We start from the raw sequence: 18,168 nt of genomic DNA on the forward strand, positions 1-18,168 counted from the left end.
AGCGAAATAAACCCAGAAGGGTTTAAAGTGTTTGAAAAATTAAAAATATAAATCTCAAGCCCATGACAACGCGGCGATTTCCACGGCAAAATTACAGTGCTCTATAACTTCTCCGGGATCAGGAACGAGCGCCAGGCCACAGGTATCCGCGATTGGTCGTGTCCGATCATAAACAAACAATAAACACGTCGGTCGATCGGCTGGACGTAAATCGGGCTTCCGGTTCGAGCAAAGATCCGGCGCGAGAGGGGCGGCTGTGGGTAATCTTCCCTTATCAGAATGGATCGTGTAATGCCTGGTAACGAGGATGCAATGTCATCCGAAATCCCTGCCACGTAGGCCGGCTCTGCGGAGGATCGTTGGATTCGCGGGAATGACGAAACACGTCTCGGTAGCCTGGTGCAGGGCTCTGGTGCATATAGTGTGCATCGGTGCACTGCGCGCGCGGTTGCCTGTACAACACTGTCTCTCGATGTACACTAATTCCCACGGTTCATCCGACACCCTTTAAAACAGGACAACCTGCTTCACTGCCAAAAAACAACGCCCCGAAAACCCACAATTTCGAATTAATTCAGGAAAACGAAGCTGGAACATTAAAATCTATCAGAGTAATTATCAGAGTAATTTCTTTAAGCCTTTGCACTCGGAACTATTTTAACACGAAAACTAAACATTTCTTCTAACCTAGAATATTTTCATGTGATGCATTATTAAACTGATGCAATTTACTCGTGCAATACAGAAATATTTTTTTTATAATATACATATACCGAAAGAAATAAATTCAGATTTGGCCCACATTTGAGCTAATTCTTGCGGAGTCCACCTGTTTTCGATTTAATGAAACGAGTGTGGTCTTCGTCGTATTTCCATCGAGGCATTACCGTATTCGGGCCACTAGCAAGAAGCACGGCGACCGGAAGTCCTGGTCGATGGACAGAGACGGAGAGGAACAGGGCTGGAAAGCTCGACGGGGATAGAGAGGAGCGTAAACGGACGAGCATGCGAGCCAAAGGCAACCAAGCGGGGAATCGGCGAGAGCTAGAGCTGAATTAGCATGGCTATCTGGGTAATATATTGGACTGTATCGTTGGACACGACCAGCCAGAGCCACGTGATATACTGACACCCCGGGTTTTATTGGCAGCACCGTAGTCCACCCTCTCTACCTACCACCCCCTTTTCGGCTACCTTCACCTATGCCGACCCTTCACGCCCGGATTATCCACTTTCCTCGTTAATCCGGCAACCAGAATCGACTGGCAACGCTAAAAAATGCATTCCCTTTCCATTACCTTCCTACAGCCTCGCTTCTACACCACCCTGGCAACCCTTTCGTCCTATCCTGGTCGAGGGAGATATTCCTCGGTTTCTTTCCCATGATTTCATTAACCGAAAAGAGAATAAACGCGGTGCTACAGTGCTGTTGCGCATTCTGCTGTATCTCCTGCATAGTTCAGGACTCTAGCCAGTGATCACTAGACTGCGGATTTTTATGTATTTATGGCTTACGAAAATTTTAAAAAATACTGTAATATAAAACTCGATAGAATTTAGTACGATTTTAATTTGTTTGGGATCTACAAAGACTGCTCCCATGAAAGATAGAATTATATTACACATACCACTTTCTCTTAAAATTTGTAAAATTTCTAGTGATCACTATAAAATTATTCGGGTACGTTTAACAAATCTTGTCTAATTGGAAATGAGAAAGATACATATATTTACGAAAATTGAATATGTTGTACATAAGGAAAGACTTCCCCAGAATATCTTTTTAATTTGCGTTCTTTTATTCCTAGGGGAAGATGGGCCATTATTAATATTAATTGTGTAGGTGTAGCCTGCTTGAAAAAAAATTAATCTACCAGCTGATCTCGAGGGCAGCGCGCGACTATCGATCGCGGCCGGTAATTAACGCGTGGTATACCGGAGAAAAATCGAAAGCGATCAAACGTCGGTACGCACTGCTAACTAATTACCCGCCATGGATCGTGATTGCATCGCTTTGTCAGTCTCTCTGACTAGAGCTCGCCTCGTCTCGCCTCGCCTCACCTCGCGCGCTGCATTTGCATTCCGACATTTGTTCCAGGGAACACCGGAGGTTCTATCTATTTTTAACTAGTACCTCGGCCACACCATCGAACTTGCTAATAGGCCGTCACACGGGAGTCCATTGTGATTCTCGTCAAAACGTGTTCATTATCGTCACCTTTTCCCGTAAATATTCTATGGAATGGATATTCTATCGGAATTCATAGTAATTCCTTATCGGACGATCGAAATGATTCCATTATTCGCCGTGCAATTCTACTTCTATCCATTCGGTTCTACCACTGGTCGTTAATCCATTTTTGATGCGCTTTCATTCCATTAATTGCAATTTCGTGATTCCACGTTTTGCAAGAATATATGAAACTGTAGCCATAAGAAGAGAGTGCTTCAATATTTTAGAAACGCCTCGACAAAGTTATCGAAGGAAGAAAGAATTTTTCACGCGACTCCCGTTGCCTACAACTGGTACACAAAGTTTTTATTGAAATGGACGTTTCTTCAGAATTCGGAAGAGAAGAAAAACTGATCGGTGTCGATAAGTTTCTCTGATTAAGTCATCTGGGAAAGTGTTCTCCTCGGCTGTGGACGATCTTTGCTCGATCCTGGGCGTTAGTCTGGCATATTGGCAGGCCTTCGGGAGTTATTCGCGGAGTAAAAGTGGAGCGTGGGCGGTCGTCGCGCATCAATTCCGGCGGGGACTGATTCGGAGGGAAATTGATATCCGAGGCTGGGATCTCGGAATCGGTTCCTCCGCGAAATAAATTGATTCGGGGATCCTCGGGGCGCAACAGCGTTCTCTCCAACACCGTGGAAGAAGCGAACCACGACGACGAAGAGGAACGAAGAAGATGAAGAGAGGACGAAGAAGGTAACACTCCGGTTTGTTATATAGCGTCGGCCATTCGGCGCAGGTGCGCGGCTTCGGGCCAGGCCTCCGTGTCACACAACTTTTACGTTATTGCGATCTGCTCTTCGACACAATCGACTTGTAGCTGAGATTTACTCCGTTTTAAAACGGCCTCGAACCGGGAACCAGGGGCCCGGCTTTACCACGCGCAGCTCGTTCCTTCTGCTTTCTCATGGCCGGCCGACGTTTTACGATTCAAAGTTCCCTCGCCCAGCAGCGTTCGTTAAAGCTCTGCCCTCGACGGATTCACGGCCGGAAGATCGACGAAAGCCACTTTTCAGAAACGCACGATCATATTATTTCAAACCAAAGGGAACTCCGAGAGCCGCGTCGCGACGCGCGGCAACTGTTCGAACTTTACGAGCGGATTTCTTTCCGCCGATTTCACCCGGTCCCGATCGGTTCTACCACCGGCGACCTTGGCTCTCCAACACACGCAAGCCTCTTCACGATCGCCCATACACTCGGTGTTTATAGCCCTCGAATGGCAACCGTGACTCGAAAGTGTTTCCTCAGATTTTTACTGGCCCGCAGCCAGAAAACTTGAAACTCCAAATTCTTCGGATTTCATAAGAAAGTTTCATAGTTAATTTTTTAGTGGGCCCGTCTCGAGAGGTTCTCCGAGAACAAGCTCTAAGAATTTGGTGCCGAAATTTCGACTCTGCAGAAAAAATTACAGTGTAGTAGATATCTAATTTTTATATTGAGTTAATCTCCGACGAAGAGAATCTCGTTCCAAGAATTTCGTGTCTTTAGTGTGTCGAAGTTTTAATCTCTGCTTTGAAAGTTTTAATCATTGTGAAAATGGCTCGAGTAATTTGGATATTTAATTTTTCATTGACCTAGTTGCCCGAGGAAATTTCATTGCGAGGAAAATGGGTTGGTAGATTTGTTTGATACATTATTTGACACCTGCCAAGAAGGGCCGAGATTTAAGCGAGGCGACTAATTGATAAAGCTCTCGAGGAGTTCGCGATGGGCTGCCGGTGAAAAATTAACTCACTTTTAGCCCGTGACTACGCGGAGATATCCAAACTTTCCAAAGAAAAGTGTACAAAGTAGAATTGACCCAATATTAGTCGAGCTCTCTCTCTCTCTCTCTCTCTCTCACTTTTCCCCGTCGCTCTACTTACTTTACTACTTTAGAAACTGAAACCAAGAATGGCGTTACGGCAAACAAGAACTTCTTACCGAAATAATGCAAAGTGCCCCTTTATTTTCGAAACGAATATTAAGTGTCAAACAAAAGCCAAGTTTTGTTTGACCGTTTCTGCCTCTGCAGACAGTAATCGGACTGTTACTTTCATAAACAATTTAACGTGTTGACAAAATATTGTTAATAGATCGAGCAAATCTCATTAGGGAAGGCACTCTACAATTCTAAAAACTTAAACAATTATGCATTTACAATTGGAAAAGTATTTGCATTAAAAAGTCGGCAAATTTTATTTATTAACGAGGGCAAATAAAAAATGTTGAGAGAACATTACAGATTAAAAAATTCGTAAAATATGATGAACCTGGAAATAATTTATTTTTCAAGCGAGGTAGATCAGTCGCATAAAGGAAATTTTCCCAATGAATTATAGATGCGATCCCCATAAATTTCGCTCTGTTTTAGTCGCCAAAATACGGTCGGCATCATCAAAGACTGGAACAATGGCGCGGCGAAGCAGAGCCGAGGAAAGAAAATGTTCAATTTATGATCAAGCGCAAATAGAAAATTGCAAAGGATATTTCCGCAATCCCTGTGCAATCCAAGGGTGAATATATAATGTAACAGGTGCAGAAAACCCTTAAAGCACCGCACAAAGCCGAGGAAGAAAGAGAAAACGCGGGGCAAGCGCTACGCGAGACAATGAGCGAAGAGATTATAAAGGGAGACAGTAGAAAGAAGAAGGGAGAGAGAGAGAGAGACCAGGGAAACGACCGATAGAGTTAGGTGGAAAGATTGAGTCTGTTCAGTGACTACCAGGCGGTTTTTACACGCGACCTGTTTATACGACAATACCTTTGACTCATTCGACTCTGCGGAACCACGACTACAAGCGACATTTCCATCTGCACGTACGTTGTTCCTCCTCGAATTGTACGTCTCCGTCATTGTATTCCGCAGCAATGTGCCTCCCCAAGAGGTGTTTTCAAACAGTCCACATGACCAACACTCACTGAATCACCTTTTCATTCTCGGGGTACTTAGCAATTGTTCTCCGGAACGCGGACGAACCATTGTCGAATTGTTAGGGCCCCTACGTTACTTCCGGCCATTGAAAAATTTAGGTCTGCAACACTTCGGCTTGGAACATTTACGTTCTCCACCCTCGCTGGTCCGGGATTATTTTCGCAGCCTCCGAAAATTTTCGTAATACTTTTAATTAGAATTGTACAATTCTACATTGTCCATATCGTAAAAATTACGTTGAATTAATCTAATTTGAAATAATGTGATGTGAGATAACTCGTAAACTCATTTTTTTTTAAATTTTGACTTGGACCACTTTCATAATTATGGGCACAATTGTAAATTGTGCTGATTATTTCGAATGAACGCTTCCGAACGAGATTACGTTGTTCGCGTCCTTAATTATGAGATGCCGTCCATTACATGGTCGTTCAAACAAAATCCGCGTGGGCGTACATCCGTCGTCTGTATCGAACGTTTCGCAGCGTAGTAAAACGATATAGAGGCGAACGAATGAGGAAGGGTGGTGCGGAGGGTGGTCTGTGACATCGAAGCTAGCTTGTCGAGTTTGTTCCCGATGTTTGCCGAATGCAGTCAAAGTGCATGTGAATTACCGCATTAACCTGGAGTCAGCCTTTACGCTGTCAGCGTGCCGCATAATTAAAACATTCTTGTCGCTCGAAACGAAACGTCACTGCAAACAGCCATGCCGATCATTTCGATTTGAATCTAGTCACCGGTCAAATTAATTAACGGCTCTTCTTACCGTGAATTTATTCACGGCGTCCGCGAGGTTCAAATTGAATGTACACTCGTGTCTACTTTTGAACAAGAACTTTGTGCCTCGATTGACGAAAAGCTTCACAAAATGTCGTTAAAATTCACTAAATCATGGAAGATAATTCTTGTTTCGAGATTTCGTAGTTGATCAGGTCAGAAATACATTGTTTCTTCGATCGCGTGTAGTTCTATTAATTTGATATTAATTTGAATAAATCTTGTAATCTATGCTCGGATAACAATCCCGAGGCACAGTTTGGACGTTAAAGGATCGATTTGCATCGCGAGTTTGGCCAAAGAAATGCACAAGACCGCGTTCGAGCGGCTTAAAAATTCGGATCGATGATCGTCTATGCTAAGAGGCAGTGTTCTGTCGATCCCCGGCATCCGATTGTTCCTTTTTATACTCCCTGTCTTCGTTCCCGACGAAGGTATTCTTCATGCTGACTAGCCTCCTGCAGGAGAACGCCTCCCACGTTGCTTGTCCTTCCCTTATTAGAATATTTTACGTTGAAACAGACTGAAGGGAAACGTCGAATGCTCGATCGCTCGAACCGATCTCCGTCGAGAAAGCCGTGCTCCGGCAAAAGTTTCGTTGGATCGGTGAATTTTTTCCACTGGCAAAAATTCGTTCGCTCCATGGATCAGGTAAACTACCGTCACCGTCTCAAATTTTACTATCGCGAGTCCCTTTCCCGATGAATTACCGAACGACCCCACTCGCTTTCGCGGCGGTTCCGAGGGAAATCAGACGAAATTGAGCTTGAAGAAAAGCTATGAAAAATTTTACAATCCATGATAATGAAAGATCTCTTTACGGCCCAGAACGATTCGAGTTGCTCGTGGTAATTGGATCAGCGACTACCGCGCTAGACCATCGATAAAAATCTTGAAACTAATCGGGGCTGGCAGCAATTCAAACACTGCTACGGATTATAATTATTAGAGTTTTCCAGATAATTTTCAAAATATGATTAGCGGGATTATTGATCGTATTAGAGGCTCTGAATAGTTTTAAATAATGGTTCGCCTGTTCCGAGCGGTTCTCGAGAATGCAAAATAAAACGCGAGGCAAGAACAAAGTCCGCAAACGTTTGCGGAAGACGTATCGATACCCCCCGCACACGTTCCTTTCCGTTTACATAACGAGCTAAGTCTCCGTGTTCATCGAATAATACGATGCGCCGTTCCTCTCCCGGCATAAATCTCATATTTTTCCAAATATCGGATTTCCTTCAAGCTTCAACTCCAAAAGTAGAGGGGAAAAAAGCGTAAGAGGAGAAAAAGGGAAAAAAGGAAGGAAATAATAAAGGGATCACGGAGCTTCCGGGCAACATGTGAAATCTCCTCAACATTGAAATACGTATTCGAATGTTCGACTCTTCTTACATCGAGGTTTTCCATGGCGGAGCGCTGCAACCCTGCATAGTTTACAACTATGTTTCATCCTAGTCCTGATGCTACTAGCGAAGCATGTGGACGTAGATGGGAAAGGAGAGATAGAGAGAGAATCCGACGTCCTCGGATTCGAGATGACATTCTTCCGCCCCCTCGAATCGTCCTTCGGCCACTGTCTTCGGCAAATAGCTGGCTTTTTACAGATCTTGCAACTACATCGGGAAATCGCGAGATTTTCTCGGAAATTTATTCTCTATTATCGCTCGCGTTTTTAATTTCGAGTAGCCTGAAAACAGTAGTTTATTTATTATATATAATTCCTTGTAAAAGAATAAAATTATTTTTGGCATGTCGGATTCTTCGAAAAATATTGAATAAAGCCAGGTCACGTACGATAACGTGCAAACAATGTCGAAAAAGGCAAGTTCCGATAAGAGAGACGCTCGGTGACATCCAAGATTTTTCTGCGAAGCGGCAGTGCATCGGATCGCGGTCCGCATCTCGTCCAGGTGGAAGGCATTACATCAAATTTGAATAAACTAGCTGTTACACAGACACGGTGTAACTGTACGAAACGTGGTCGTGGCTCGAGTGGCTGGTTGTAGTCCGCGAGACTCCTATGAAATACTGCCTGAAAGTTCGCCGTTGGACCACCAAGCCCGCTGACACCTGCAATCTGCGTTCCACCGTTGCATCCGAGATGCAACGCCGACACACCCACGTTCTACCTCTCGCGATGCCTCACGGAAAAATATCTCCCGGAGCGACTGTTCTTTCGAGGTAATTTTCGATGTTCCGAGAGAGAAGACGCGCTAAGAAGTTACACTTCCGCCGGTAACTCGCCAGGATTAGTGCATTAGAGCCGAGAGACTGCTTGTGTCTCGGTGCATCGTGCTTCCTTTGCTGTAACGTGCAGCGAAAATGCAACGGGAATCAAGAGCAAAAGCCACTTACTTTCTTCTCACTTTTCAATCAAGCTGGTTCGAATTAAACCTTCGTTCGAAATAAACCGCCATTAAATCGTTCCTACATATGTACAAAAATGGAAATTGAAGATATAAATTGCAACGTAATTGAATATTGCACAAAATTTTGGTTATTCACATAGAGGTAAATCCACAAAGTATTTGCAGGCTCAACGAACTAATAAAAATTGAACGGTGTCTTTCCGTCGAATTGGAGAAATAGCAATTTTATCTGTTCGAGGCATTGAGATTATTATTCAAGACCCGTAACCGCGCTGGGGTTAAAAACTTATTGGTTCCGTTTTTTAAGGAGCCGCTGTAAGTACGCCGCGCGACGCAGGGTATCAAACTTGCGGATAAATCACAGCTCAACCGAGCGGAAAATTATTTATGTTCCCGATCCACCGGGGGATCTAGAACTTTTAATAGCCATGTGACATTTGTTTTCCGATGGGGGTGCACGCGACGCAACGCATATTGAGATTCTTCGGTGGCTCGTCTCACCACCTTATTTCCAAAGAAGTTTCACAATCGAACTTTCTTGAGTTGTTTATGACATCGGTAGCTCACCGCGACTCTCCTCTCTCCGTTGAGTTACGATGCCTAACTTCAATATTTAAGAATCTCCTCTGGATCGTTCCTCTTGAGTACCTGTCGTTTCGAACTTTCAGGCAGCCTGCGGTCCTTAAAGGATCCTCCGACGTTAAATCCTGTATCTGGCCTCTGAAGACTCGAGGAAACCGTCATCAAGAAAACTCATTACTTTAGGACAGAAGTAAAATGATCAGAAATCCTGTTTTCTCAACACACATTTTCAAGATCAATGAAACTTTAACATGTTGTTAATGAGAATGTAGAACTGCTTTATAAATGGGAGACATGGTCAGGTGTATGTAATGGTATGGGGTTGGATGGTACAGGAAAAAATGATTTCGCCACCATTGTCTAGTTCCCCGCAAAACAAGTGGCACGGCTGAGAAGATTAATTACCCTCCGAGGGCAATTAGCATATCCGTTTGTTGACCTGTTCTCGGCCAAGCGAAAACCCTCGAATCTTTATGCGCGCACATGCCTTCTTCTTCTTCCTCCTCGCAGGGCGTTCACCGGCAGAACAATAGCGATTGTTAGTGTGAGAGGATGCTGGCGAAGAAGTCGTCGTCGCGGTGTCGCTTTGACTCGAAACAGATTCTCGAAATTCCTCGAACCGTGTCTCTGGTACAAGAAACGACCTAAAACAGGATGTTCGGGAGACAATAATTGAACTACAGCCAGCGCTATTTATCGTTTTACTTGTCCGCAGAATGCTCGCCACGAAAAAATTGCCAATGGCATAATCATCCTCCTTGTATGGTGTTTCAACCGAACTGTGCAACATCGCTGAAACATTCGCGTAAACAACAATAATCGCTTTCGTAAATTTTCAAAAAATGCTACGATATAAAATATGACAGAATGTAGTACGATTTTAATTTATTTCAGATCTAAAAAGCCTGCTACAGTAATTTCTCGTTCGTTGCGAAACTGCCGGGGGTTTGAGTTCGCAACGAGCAAATAGGGAAGCCTTTTGTGATTTATGACTGCGTCCAGATACACGCCGACCGCGCCGAGCGCGCCGAGCGAGACTTCAATAGGGAGCCGAACATAGAGAAGGACAGAATGAAATACGGATCGGGTGACCGAAGCGTGTCGCCGTCGCCGGCACAATTTAAAGGCCCGTGAGTTCTTACAATGTATGTAATGGCAGTGATGGAATTGTTAATTTTCCATTAGGCTTTTATGGGACTTTCACTAACTCATTTCTGGCATTTTTCTGATTAAAATGATACCAAACACGATATAATTTGGCCAATATTTAGTGGTTTAATCGACGATGAAAGTTTCGAACGCAACGAAGAAGAGCGTATAGGAAAGAAAGAGACAGCGGACAGTCGTTGCCGCCGTGCGGAGCGACTCGGCCGACTCGGCGTTGACAGGCAGTGGAGTGGGTAGGCACGTCGCAACGAGCGCGTAGTACATTATTCGCAACGAACGAGAAATTACTGTACCTTGGAAAATAAGATTTAATTTGTGATTCGAGTGTCTTAAAAGTCGTGTATAAAAATTGCATATTTTATAAACATCTGATCTAGCCATCTATCTAGTCATGTGTGAGTCTGGAGACTGAAAGTTTCAAGTTCAACGACACGACGAACGATAGTTAAGTTGGGTCATCGATGATTCGAGGCTTGTCGAACAACGTCTTGGTCATCGACACGGGAGAATGCTGCGGCTGGCGAACGTTCGTTGAGCTCGGCGAAATCCTGGAAAAGAAAGAGACTGAATTATTTATCGGCGAATTTGACTCCGATATTTTCAGTCCCGCGACAGATTATTCCGTAAGCTGTATACATAAGCGAGGACAGTGCATGATTTATAGGACGTTCGTTGTTTCATGAATGGGTGAGTATGCCGCAGCCACTGCTAGCTCGAGTCATTCGCTTCCTCTTTGCATGCGCCGCTCACACATTACATTTGCAAAAGAGGTGACTCCGCAAAAGGAAGATATATTGGCCCCGGCGAGCACGCTTTCGGCAAAAACCACGAGAGGTACACTTCTCCTAATCGTGTATTATAATTAAGTCTTCCGATCGGACTTTCCATTTCAAATGCACCCCACTATATGTATAATCACCGCCCAGAATTATCGCCGATCAAATCAACTATAATAATTTATTCTTCAGGGGATAGAGAGTTTGATGCTAGACACGCTCAATGATTCAGCGCGCAATAACATTAATTAACACGAGAATAACACACATCGTCGTAGACTATAAAATTCTATCAAATGCAACGTGCACTCTCGTGCGATATCAACGAAAATATCGTCACGGAAAAATCGTGAATTCCTGGAATATGCCGACGCGTGTCATAATTTTATATAACGAGTTTTAAATTAATTTAATTTTGTTTACGAGGTACAAATTTTGTTAACCACTGAACCACTTATTTTATTTATTTCTGATGGGATTTCAAGCTTGTGGACCTCGCACTTTTGAATTCATTGATTTCTTTGTCCATGGGAAGGAGGTAGTAGCCATCTTTTTTCCGAAATCAGTGTCCGACAGCCGAGGATGGAAATTCGCGAAGTATTTATTTTATTTATCTCGGTTTCTGTACGCGCACGCGTATCGGAGAACGCAGCGCCGCGGTAATCCGGTAAAGTCAATTATTCCGCGGGGAATATTCCATTGTAGGGTTATCGACTAATCATCGACAGAAACGATTGACTCGATTTAGGCTCGAGCAAACCCGGCTGAAAAGAAAATTCAATTTACCGAAAATTTCTACGCGTCGAGCGACGTGTCCAGACTTTAGGTGTCGCGCGTCGGCGCAGCGAGGTCGATCCGAAAAACGCAAAAAAAATGTGTACATATATACTATTTATATATATATCCATACATATATATGTATAAATTGAACGCTCACGTATTTCTGGCCCGGAAATCTCTCGTAACTACGATGAATGTCGCTTTTCAATGGCAATCCACCATTCAGTGGCGGCAAACGAGCTAAATCGAATACAAATCCGCGTTCGCATGGATAAAACGTAATTTTTTACTTCATTTTTATCACACTAAAAATCATTGTTCCGGCTCGATAACGACTCACAGTTATATGCTCTTTTTTTGCGGATTGATGGGTACGCTTAAACTGCTTATCGGTCGTTGCTTCACGGAAAATCAAATTTCGATCGGCGCGAGAAGAAAATTTAAAAGCGCTGGAAATTCTGAACCCGATCCAGCAAAATATATTTGAACTGTTCGTAACGCGATTATTTTTCGTACTTGAATGAAACAAGCACACCGAGCAAATTAAGATCACAATCAGTGAAGTATATCTAATTAAAAAATTACAGCCTCAAAGTTAGAAATAAAAATATTTCAACCAAGAGAAAACAATTCTTTTGCAGATATTTCTGTCATTTTTTGCTTCACAATTCAAGGAGCACGTCGCTTTTAATGAATTATTTCTCATTGGAAGGATTGCATAAAATTGTGTTATCTGTTCATTCGGTCGACTGAAGCTTTGAAGGGGCGTTAAACATTTTTAAGCGTGATGAGAACGAACAGGGAGGTGTATAGAGATTTACCAAGCTGGCAGCGACTATATAGTGCATCATCCTTTATGGTTAAGTCAGCGATGGAGCCTGCAAAGGACCAAACCCTAAGGAGGTCACGCGCCTAACAGCTACGTTGCGTCTTGAGGTTTATGATACGTCAATCGCGATTGAACGTGGAAACTGGAACACCGAGAGACACGTGCGCTCGCTAAATTGTGCGATAATAAAGCGACATCGAGGTCCCTGATTGCCAAATTAATTTCCCTATTGCTGAAAACACTGCTCGCGGCTAATAATCTCATTATCAATCTCGGTACACCTGTTCTTAACCGCAAACAATAAACCAAACTGTCTATGTATACCCAGGGTATCTTTTAGAGTAAGACCTACCTCACTGTGTATCTCATTTTTAAGAACGACCTTTTCAAACAATGTTATGTTCAAACAATGTTCGTTGGGAAGGGACGTTCTTAAGACTGGTCCGCGTTAATATCGAATTTCGTGCGGCAATAAATAAGCTCGCATTAATTAATCAGCGGAACGTTATCACCGTGTGACGTAGGACGCGAGTATTTTGTTTGAACATTGGGGCGTGTGCGCGAAATAATTATTGGCGGCGAGGTTCGATTGGAAAGAAAGGCAGAGAAACGGCTGATTTTTGTGCAGACGACGCGCCGCGCCGCGGTGGTGCGCGTGGCGGCACGTTAATCGAGATAAATCTCGATATTTATAGTCGACAATCGGCCGGATACATCGGGCATTGTACTTCTATAAATGCGCGGGCGTATCTGCAGCTGCAGCCGGGATTGGGATATTTCGTTCGAGCTTATTATACACGATCGCGGCGTGCAGGAACGCTCTCTGCTCGGACCAGGATTTTTGTTTTACGTTTTTCGCGTGTACCGCGAGTGAATACGGAAGAACCGAATGTAATGCGTGATTTATAATACACGTGACTCGGTCGAATTTCCCCGCGATGTTTCTCCGATAGCAAACGTACCTACCTTCGGAACCGTCGAGAAATTTCGCTGATCCCAACTTACGTCATCTCGCGGCTCCATCAATTCCATTTTAACCAGTTCCGAATGTGCTACGCGCTGGACAATATTTTTCCATTTTAATTCTTCCTTTTCCGACCAGCTATACTGAGTGGTCCACCTAAATATCTCCCTTATTTGTGATGACATAACAAATGTTTTCAATGCCATGGTATCACGAAGTGAATGCTTCGCAAATTTTATTTCTTTCTCGAGGTAATTTCTTCGGGAGTTTTAAGGTGATCATTATTTTGTATTCATGTAAGTGTTTCAGCATTCTCAATTTTCCAGAATTAGCAAACCAATTTCGTGAACAGAATCGGGTGGCGTTACCCCAGCTCGATCGAGAACAATTTCGTCCGCACGACATAATTTTAATTGAGTCATTGAATTTTCATTAACATTCCTTTGCGGATGAAAGCGCAGTCGATAACGAGCCACGGGAAAGGATTCGGCGACAGACGATAGGGCAAATTGTTTTTCCACCTTTAATAATTTCCTTGCTGCGGGGCGACACAAAGAAAGAAAGGTTAATGGCTGGTCTGATGAGAGAAGCTTTGATTTATTTCCATTTTATATTAGATCTGAGGTCTCTGCGGCGGCGGAACGAAACTTTATTACGTCCGCCATGGTCAAATGCCTTCTGCACGCCGTCTCCTGGTTCTTATGATCTGTTGCCGGCAATTATTTTTCTTAAAAAACCACCCCTGGAAATTTTCGCACCTACCTCTTCCCACATAAAAATCCACATTTTAATAACCAGCCCATTAATTTGCTTTTTACTGCCGAATCTTGATTAATCGACGCTTAAATTACTTCGTAATGTCGATAACGCCATCGTGAACGAATGAATTATTTTTCGGGAGGCTCATTTCAATAAAAACATTTTTTTATTCAATTTTTAAATTGCCAAATGATGGATAACGCGATCCGCAACGAATAATTGATTTTTCCACGGGAAACCAAAGGCTCGTCTTTCGAAAATGAAATTCTGTATTCTCGTTACCTTGGTTTGAACGATTCCATAAAATTGTTAGAGCACCGACAATGTGATCATGGCTGAATAATTTACTTTTTGGGGCGAATCGAAGGCCGGGGCTTCGCAACGTGGGATTCTTTATTTTATTCCCGTTGTAGGTAGATTCATCGGATGGAAACTAAACATTATGTAGTAAACAGAATCCAATATTCGAGTCGCAGTATTTCATCAGGGAGTATTTTCTTCGAATCATATATAACTTTCGCGTCGCCGGATGGAACATAACTTTCCAAGGAGCTTACTTTAAGGAAAGCAGAGGAGAAAGCAGATCATCCCGCTTTATGGGTTGTGTACGTGTCCACCATAGCTTTGAAGTCGATATCACACGACGTATCGCATTGTCCTAGGTTATTTATTACCATGCACGAGAGATACGATTCCCGAGACCCCTTCCCCACGAGACACACGACTTCTGCTATGTACCATTTTTTACTCCCCAAACCGTTCCCAACACCATGATTATAAAACACGTCCCGCGATTCGACGTTTGACAAACACTCGAATATTTCTGTCGGAAAGTGTTCCGAATCGTACGAACTTATTTGTCCACAGTGGCAAACAGGAATCCCACGGTTATTTATTTTTTCCCCTTGTTTCGAAAACGCAAACGAGAGGTTTCTATTGATTCTAACATCCTTTTGGTATATGTTACAGGTACGTACACATCGTTTGCATTGTATCCATAATTCTTCTCGGCCAGCAAACTGTGAGTGACCACAACGACATTGTGTTTTAGAGATGAATAGAAAATCCTCTCGCGGACGTGCCCGGCGAACGTTCAATGAATCATAATTCCCATTCTTCACAACTTTTCCATACCGCCAAAGTCCACGAGAAATTTTTCTATTGATCGATAAAATGAGAATTGTTTAAAACGAGAAGCCGAAAGAGAATCGCGCGATTCGGTCAGATAATGGGGACATAAGTTTGTTAAACGCGCGGACATTTTTTCGATTAACCGGATGCAGTAAATTGTGATTTACCGTTCTCTAAAACGTGCTTTAAAGCGATCCAGCATATCGATTCTACTCGTCGACTCGCCGACGACGACGCGGCGCTTGTCGGACGACGAGTTTCGTAATCAAAAAGTCATTATCCACGGTTATCTGCGGGGGCCCTTCAAGTTTCCTTCCTCCTGAATTCATCCGCGATTTCTCGAAATTCTCAAGACCAGGCGGAAGCGAAATGCCAGACAATGACGCTACTTCATATTAATTTCCCTACCGATGCTGTCCCCTTATTCTTTTCAGCGTCAGACCTCTCTACAATGTTTTGTCTCGAGCCCTCCCCCCCCAACCACCCTCAGGAAACCACATTGTTGCCGCCTGTTTTCATCTTCCGTTTACCTGGCCAATTATTTTGCGTTCCCTTCCTCGCTGGTTACGTTTCAGAAAATTACTCCGTACTTTCATACTATCTATTTCAAGGCTGTTCTGATAATGTATCAAATCGAGTATTTTTTAAACCCTCCCGGACAGATATACAGTAAATACACGATCTAAGTAAAACGAGTATCCCTTCTACAGTTCTTAAAACGCAGGTTCATAAAATCGCTTGAGAAAATAATTTTCGAGATGCACTTTGCTGGGATGTAGAGTGTACTAGAATGAATCCGGGTGCTTCAGGCTGCCCTGAGGTTAGGGAAGCGATGAAAGAGGCCGGCCGGGCGCGGCACCTGAGTCGCGATGCTATTTGACGATACATTATTTAAATCAGCGCCATGTTTGTTTGCTGTCTCTGTGTGTAACATGTAAATACAGTGGCGGGCACGCAACCGACTGGTCGGAGCGGCGTTCAATGAGAGACGAGCATCGGAAACAGGCAGCAAACTAGAGAGAGAGAGAGAGAGCGAGAGAGGGAGAGAGAGGGCAACCTTTCGTTGCGACGACGCCGATGATGGCGGACGCCACCCCCGCAAACTCGATTCCGCCGGTTTCCATCGGACACGCGGACGCTTGCGAAAATTCCCGTTGCATCGCATTGCACCGCGTTCGCACCGTGCGCGCGTGGCGACTATGCGCGCCGATGATCGAGTGCCGATGCCATTGTGAGATTGGTGTTACGATAAAAAATCTTGTCCGCGTTTGACGTGTTATTTATTCGCCGGGGCTACTCCACCGGCCGCCGCGCCGGTGTATTCGCATTTTACGCCTCTCTAGCGTGAATTCGAATTATCGGGGGGCCGGGAATTTGCATGATTGGGAATACTATATCGCGCGTCGATTTTGCGGCCGCGCACTCGACGCTTCGAGATCGCCGCCGTGCCGAGCCGCGCCGAACAACGCGCGCTGACAAATTGAATGATGGTAATATATCGGTTACTCATCTGCTCCGTGGAATAGCCCCGTGTTAGCCGACTGTGAACGCGTCGGATGTCAACGCGCGCGCCACCGATGCCTACGCGTCAGATTAATTAACTGGTTGTCTTACTTGAATATTATTTAACGGGGATTTTTCGATCGCGACTTTACATATTAATATTGGATGACCCAGAGGCAGTTCGGTGTAGCGGGTCGGTGAATAAAATAAAACGATTGGGCGGCGCAGGATGTTAGAAACTGGGAAGCGGAAGCAGATCGGGCCGCAGCTCGAAACACGCAGTTACTTTTGACTTGGAGTAAATACGAACACGGCCCTCGTGTGTACAAAGACAACGTGGATGCGGGGGAGTGGGCCGTGGTGGCAGGGGCCGGTTAGTTTTTTGCGGCAACGCGAGGAAACGTTCCGTACGCGGAAACTCTGGCCTGGAAAAAGGAAATGCTGCCGGGACGAACGCTTTTTTACCGAATCGTCGACCACGGGAATCGAGACGGTTGAACCGTTGCCGGCGACGACGGAAGCTCGCTCGTTATTCGCGCGCCGATACTTCCGGTGAAAGGTAAACACGGGTCGCGGCGTAATCCTCGCGCGGATGCGTCTCTGTGAAATTTCAATCTTGAAAACGACGCTTTTAGCGGCGCGTCTCGCCGCGGCATCGCACCGGCGCGCGGTGCAGTTTCCGAGGCTGACGAGGATTCCGGATCCAAGCGGAAGTCGCTTCTCGTTCCCTCTCACTCTCTCTCTCTCTCTCTTTTTCGTTGCTCGGCTTCGAAACGCCGGCTATTGAGACCAGCCGCCGGGAAACGGAATATTAATGACATCAACGGAGTCGCGGGGACCGTTAACGCGCGCCCAGCTGCACAACCATCCCCGTGTTTCATCGCAACCAGCTCCATCACGATTCCAATTTTTACGGAGTCGCGCGACGATGTTCCGAGAAGCATCGCGAACTGCTCCGTGCACGCGGATCGAGGCAAATATTGAACTTGTGCGGAGGATACACGGACTGCACCGTGAATTATCATTGCCGATATTAATTAATAGAATTGTTATACCCGCCGGTGAAGGACTGTGTGTGTGTTTCCACTCTCGGATCCTGTACTCCCTTGGATCGTTCCCTATCCAAGTCACGTCTCCGAATCCTCTGCCTCGCGTTATCCCTTCTTTAGTCTAATCTCTAGCGCCTCCCCTAGTTCTTTCCCTCCCCTTATCCCTTCTCTGATCCCTTTCCCAGTTCTTCCCCTAGTTCCTATTCCCCTTGTAATAGATAAAAAATGATGGGAACAAGTTTCCGAGAAACAAACACTTGAAATTCAACTTCCATCCCATTTCGCGAAGCAGAGTAAATATTATAGCACGTTGGTAAGCCTAATCTGGAAAG

The 18,168-nt window shown here is 44.5% G+C and overlaps 1 protein-coding gene and 1 long non-coding RNA gene across 11 annotated transcripts in view; one reads left to right on the top strand and one right to left on the bottom strand.

Annotated features, from left to right (window-relative positions):
• The window catches only part of Ten-m (teneurin transmembrane protein Ten-m), a 534,210-nt gene that overhangs the window by 11,313 nt on the left and 504,729 nt on the right, over window positions 1–18,168 (top strand). The gene's annotated exons all lie outside the window — the stretch shown is intronic.
• LOC143213769 (uncharacterized) overlaps window positions 10,153–18,168 on the bottom strand; it is a 322,076-nt gene continuing 314,060 nt past the window's right edge. The window contains exon 2 of the long non-coding RNA XR_013010030.1: window positions 10,153–10,593. This is a non-coding gene — a long non-coding RNA (uncharacterized LOC143213769). The remainder of the gene's footprint in view (window positions 10,594–18,168) is intronic.

This window comes from Lasioglossum baleicum, chromosome 11 (assembly GCF_051020765.1).
Source record: "Lasioglossum baleicum chromosome 11, iyLasBale1, whole genome shotgun sequence".
Lineage (NCBI taxonomy): Eukaryota > Metazoa > Arthropoda > Insecta > Hymenoptera > Halictidae > Lasioglossum > Lasioglossum baleicum.